Below are 6,205 nucleotides of genomic sequence, written 5' to 3' on the forward strand. Positions count from 1 at the left end.
CACAATTTGTGGGTGGGACAAAAGCCTCATATCCACTCCTATACTTCTATGCCACGGCTTAGTGCCCCCCCAACAAGCTGCCAGCCTGTGTGGCAAAAAAACTGCCCTGTCCTGAGCAGTGCCGAGTTGGGGGCCAATCTTAGGGGGGGGGGCACGTGCCCCCTGTGCCTCCCCTACCAGTCACCTATGGGTCTAAGGGCAGGCAGGAAAGGTTTTTTGACATCTTTTATTAGACATTTAAAAGATATTGAAATTTTAAGATTAAAACTTCAACATATCTTATTATATAATATCTTTTATTAGACCAACTAAATAGTTGGAAAACTGGTTCTTTGCAAGTTTCCTTGTTGCAAATTGGCATTACCAACTGGAAAAATGTTCGGGTAGGAAATGTCCAACCAGCCCCTCCCCTGCAGGCCAGACCAAACCATATGGCCAATTCAAAGGGCATTATAGAAAAGCATGGTAGACTGTTCTGCTGAAGCCACTGCTGGTTTGCATCCTCAGGGGTAGCAAGATGGTGTAAGGAGAGTTCAGATGGACTCAGATTCAGCAGGCTGTGAAGAGGATGGGGAACTGAGCCGGTTTCTACCACAGCTAGCATTGCTAGAGGAGCGCAGATGGAAGAATCATGCATCCTATTTTTGCTAACATAAGCTCCAGTGTTTTCTATAATGTGTTTCCATCCTTGGTTGTTTTGTACTTATGCAATATGGGTCATAGGATTTCTTTAATATAGTGGTTCTGAGCATTTTTAGACTCAAGGCACCCTTTGTTAGATTTTAGGCACCTCTCAGAAAATGTCAGCTCACCTTTCACTCATTGTTTTACTATAGGACAATAATAGAGCAAATAATAGAGCACTTATTCTGTTGCAAAGAACTCAAAAAGACCACAGCAAGTCAGAATGCTTATCGTCATCATCATTATTACTATTATTATTGCTGTTGCTGTTATAATTATCATTATTGCTGTTTTTATCATTGTTAGTATCACTATTATTATTGCTGTTACTGTTATTATTTATACCCTGCCTTATCCAGAAGGCTCAGAGCTGCTTACGGTAAATGACACTATGGATTCTACTTTGAAGTCTCTGGGTTCATCTTGTGAACCATGTGTTTTGCACCTCTAACAGCTCTGATATTGTGCAGCATCTGATGACACCCTGAAAAAGATCTTATGGCACCTTGGTTGAGAATCACTGCTCTAACTTTGGTCAGGTGCAGGGAAAGCTTATGGAATTACACCTATGGTAACTGCCTTTTAGGGTCACTTCCTCTACTTATCAAGGAAGGGCATCTCAGTAGGACTAGGCAATAGTCTACTCATTGATTTAGTTCAACATACATCTAAGACGCTATAATCAACATATATCTCTGTGGCATCAGATGTCAAAAAGAAGTCCGGAAATCATTTAAAAATTAAAGTATCATTTTATAGCTTCAGTTACATGTCTGTCACTATTTCTGTTTCAAAGATTTCTCTTTAATGGTATATTTAAAATGGTTTAAATGACCCCACACAGCAGTTCTGTACACTGTGCATCTATTTACCCTTGTCCAGTCTTGGAGTATCTTTGCTGTTGTGTTCTTCTGCTATTTTTCAGAAGCTGACTGAGCAATAGTAAACTACAATGTATTTTGTCATAACATTAAGTTGCCTTTTCAAATAATAGACTCACATGTTCAGGGACATTTAACTAGTTACTTTTTCTGTGTTACATCCACTGGTTTATAAGAATACAATATTACTGTTATTACATAAAATGATAGTAAATAATTCTGAGAGCTGGATGTGAAGGAGGAAAAGCAAAGGAAATCTAGAGGCTATCATTCCTAGCTTGAGTTTTGATTTGATGCTGAGGAATAAACCTCTCAACCTGTGGTTTATGTAGAACTTCTGACAGACCCTTACCTAATACTGTGCTGCCAGGAGCCACTGTAAAATATGACCATGTTAGAGTACTAGGTTTTATTACTATTTATTACTACCTGGTGGAAACGTAGTGCTACTAGAAATAAAATGTTAGAACGCATAGAAAAACACTTTTAAGACATAAAAATAATTACAATATAGACAACAATTGGGTGAGTAAGAATAGTTATGAAGAACTGTAGAGAGAGGGAAGAAGGCAGCTGAATTTCAATTTCCCCCGTGAAGCCTTGAATATTTTATTGTCCTGAGTTCTGATTCGATTCTGCACATTCTGATGGGAGCAGAACTCAGAGTGAAAAGCAAAACTATGTCGTTCTCAAATTCTCTTTGGCAATTCCACAGACTTTAACAGTAAATTCCTTTGTAATTTGGTTACTATGAAGAAAATTGGACGCTTCAGCCTTTTGGCCTTGCAAGCTACCTATGTGTTTGTAACATATGTAGGCCTTATGGAAGCATTAGGTTCAGGACAAAGGCCTCATCTAGAATGTTGTGTGCAGCGTTGGGCTTCACATTTAAAATGGACATGGAGAAGTTTGAAGGGGTCCAGAGATAGACAACAAAAATGATGAAAGGCTTGAAAGGCAAGGGGTTGAAGGAAATAGGCATGTTCAGCTTGCACAATAAGTGCTTAAGGGGGAGGTAAAATACCAGTCTTCAAATATCTGAAGGGCTGCCATAAAGAAGAGGAAAGAAAACTTTTCTCTCTTTCTGCAGAGTGTAGGATGCGGACCAATGACTTTAAATTGTAGCAAAGTAGGTTTAGATTGGATATCAGGAAAACCTTCTTCACTGTTAAAACGGTGAGGCTGTGGAATAGTTTTCCTAGGGAATTCGTAAAATCTCCATTGCTGGAGTTGTTCAAGAAGAGGATACAATGCTGCTGTGCTTTTGCTTGTAGTTGCTGAATAGCCCTTGGAAGGCTGTTGCAACTGAATTAGGGCTGCTCTGTGGCTTCTTTAACCCACACTGAAAGCTATAGAGAGAGCAGCAAAATAGGCAAAAAAAATCCTTCAGCTTGACTGGGGCCATCAGTAATGCGGGGTGGCCCTGATTTCAATTCCTCCGTCCCTGTCATAGGGGCTTAGCCTACAGTAGTTGTCATCTATTGGGGAAGCAAGGAGAATAAGCCACTCTGAGTTTACATGTGATGATTGTCATCTTCCAGTTGCTTCATTAGTGCAGCAGCTAGCTGTTTGCTAGAGACCTTGTTGGAATAAACAAGCTCTTCCCAGCTTGTCTTGAAAAGAAGTCAGCAAAGGCCACAAGTGGTAAAACAAAGGCTTTGTTTTCACTGCATGTTATTTGGCTAAATACTGCGGTGTATGTACCTAGGTGCTTCCTGAATTGGGGCCTAAACTGACAAGCAGTTCATTGGTTTCAATTCCCTTGTTTCTTGAGATGATGACAGCAGAGAAGGAGAACTTTTCCCACCCTCCCCTCCCCAGAGCTGAGCTTGTTCCTTTGAGAAGGATTTTGAACACTCTCTTTGGACACCTAACAAGACCAGGAGGGTATGACTGTGTCCCTTATTTTGATATGTAAACTAAGGCACTTCTATATTATAGGATGTGACCAAAGGAAGGAAGAACAAGGAGCTGCCTGCTCTTACTTTGCTGACTGAACCACTAGGTGACACTCATTTTTTGTCTTTATGACTCTGCTTTCCGAAACACCTGCTACTGCTTGGGAACAGCATACTTTTAAGATATGTGATGGAACTAGCTAAGGATTCTTCTTCTCGGGTAGGAAAGGTACTTTTGTTCATGTCTTTTTCCTACCATGGTATTGGCAGCAGCAGTTTTTTGATCTAGACTTATGCTGTTCCATATATGTTGAAACCTAACCTCCCACATTTTTTGATGTTCAGTGACACACTACTCCTTTTGCAGCTGAGTAAATACATCTGTTATGTGAAGGCTGACAGCTGAAATGGCTTTTGCTTTGAAATGCATTTTAGCATTCGAATCCAGATGAGTATTGTGCTTATTTCCCTTACTCTTGCTCTTTGAAATATAACAAGATTTGTGAAATGCCAGACAACTACATCAGATTTCCTTGTGGGACTATATTGTCTTGAGATATATCAAGGTCGATTGCCTGCAACTTAATTTGAGTATGTGCTGAGGAAGCCAAGAAAAATTTTGCCTGCTTTTAAGATCTTCAGGAAAAAAAATCCAACCCTACTTTAAAAAGCACTTAAGCAGGTGCTTAATTCTAAGCACGTGTTTAGGTTCCACTGATGTCAGTGAGACTTTAACTTATGCTTAATATTAAAGATTTTTTCCTAAATTGAGGTCTTTCTTATCTTTTTCCTTTTCAGTAACTTCCCAGGCATGAAATGTATTCCCCTCCTTTCTTTTGTTCCCATTATCATTTGATTCATGCATCATGTGATTTATCTTTGTGTAAATATTTTTCTGAAAGCAGTATCTGAATGCAACTGCCAAACTTTTGAGTGTTCCCCTCCCCCTGTAATAATTTCACAAATAAATCACATTGCCATCATAGCTCATTACTGGCACTTCAGGCCATTTGTAATGAACACTATTTTTTTCCATTAAACATTAAAGGGCCATGCTCTCAGCTGGCCTATCTACATCAAACTCCATGCTAATGCTCTGGCCTGTAAAATGCCACTGTACTCTCAAAGTTTTCAGTTTCTCTAGAAAAACGGAAACCACTTTTGACTCCCCTAAACTTTACACTGTTCCCAGTCCCACACACAATTGGACCTGTTAGTGTCCATCTGGGTGCTGTGGTCTACCTGTGCAGAGACAGCTGCAGTAACATTTCTGTTAGCTCTGAGCAGTTTGAGCTGGTGACTCTAAGCAGAATAGACTTCTGTTTCTATCCACTAGGGAGCAGCTCATTCCAGGGTGGTTATTATTCAGGCTCGCCTTAGCAATCCCAAGTGACCCGAAGGATGCCAGTGGGAAAGTTCATATAGATGCCATTTCCTCCCTCTCTTTCCCCTTCCTTCGGAGATGTACACTGCAACTTCAGTGCTCTCTCATGGTAAGCTCAGAGAAGTTTTTTTTAAAGGCTAAAGATTTTTGTAATGCTGAGACAATTCCCTCACCCTGTGCTCTGGCCGGCTTCATGCCTGCTAATATAGCCACTGCTGCTGTGATCAAAAGCAGATGGTCTCCACCAGGGTCAGTGTGTGTGTGTGTGTGTGATCTCCACCAGTGTCAGTCTGTGTGTGTGTGTGTGTACGTGAATGATCTCCACTAATGACAGTGTCTGTGTGCGGGTGTGTGTATGTGATCTCCACTAGGGTCAGTGTGTGTGAGTGATCTCCACCAAGGTCAATGTGTGAGTGTGATTTCCACCAGTGTCGGTGTCTGTGTGTGATCTCCACCAGGGTCAGTGGGTGCGTGTGTGTGCGTGAGAGAGAGAGATCACCAGGGTCAGTGTGTGCGTGTGTGTGCGAGAGATCTCCACCAGGGTCACTGTGTGTGGTCTCCACCAGTGTCAGTGTGTGTGTAAATGACAGAAAGCTGCCATGTGTCTCCCTCTCACCCACACCCGAGCCGAGCAGGGGGCTTGTCTCAGGGGAGAGCCGAGCCGGTTTTACTCTGAAGCACGGGTCCCAGACTCAGTGCCCCCCAGCTCAGCACGCCTCGCTCCTTCCCGGCCCTGGGCAGGTCCCCCCGCCCCGGCTACAGCCCCCGGGGGCCGCAGCCCAGGCTTGCTCCCGGGCCCGGCGACGAGGGGGAGGCTGAGCCCCGGGGAGGCGAGCGTTTCTCCCGCCTCAGCCCTCCCTTGGCGGGGCAGCGATGCAGGGAGCAGCTCTCCGAGGCAGCTGCCGGGGGACTGGTTCCTATTAATCTCCCGTCTCCACTTCCTGCCTTTGCATAGCTCCCTCCCTCCCTCCCTCTGGGTTTTCTCTCCTCAGCCGTTCCCTCTGGCACCCGGCCATTTAGGTACAGGATGGCAGAGGTTTTTAGGTGCCTCCTACTCGCCTTTTACCCAAGGCACACCGTGTGGGATTTGTTGGGAGTTACCCACCACAGGTAGTCCCCCCCCCACACTAGCCAACCTTGGTAGGGTGCCTTTTAGGGTTGTAGGATGGTCCTGGGCAGGGCGTGTCCCTCTGATGGAGATGGCAGGCACCTTATTGTCGTTGTCGGGAGTCCGTCTCCCTGCCGCCTCCCTATCCTTCGCCAGCCACCTGATTGGCTGGCCCCACCTGGTAGGTCTTAGAATTGGGGGAGTCACCCTGCCCCCTAGCAGCACGGTTAGGGCCCCCAACTGTACGCCC

This window comes from Gavialis gangeticus, unplaced genomic scaffold (assembly GCF_001723915.1).
Source record: "Gavialis gangeticus isolate Ggan-Ray unplaced genomic scaffold, GavGan_comp1, whole genome shotgun sequence".
Lineage (NCBI taxonomy): Eukaryota > Metazoa > Chordata > Crocodylia > Gavialidae > Gavialis > Gavialis gangeticus.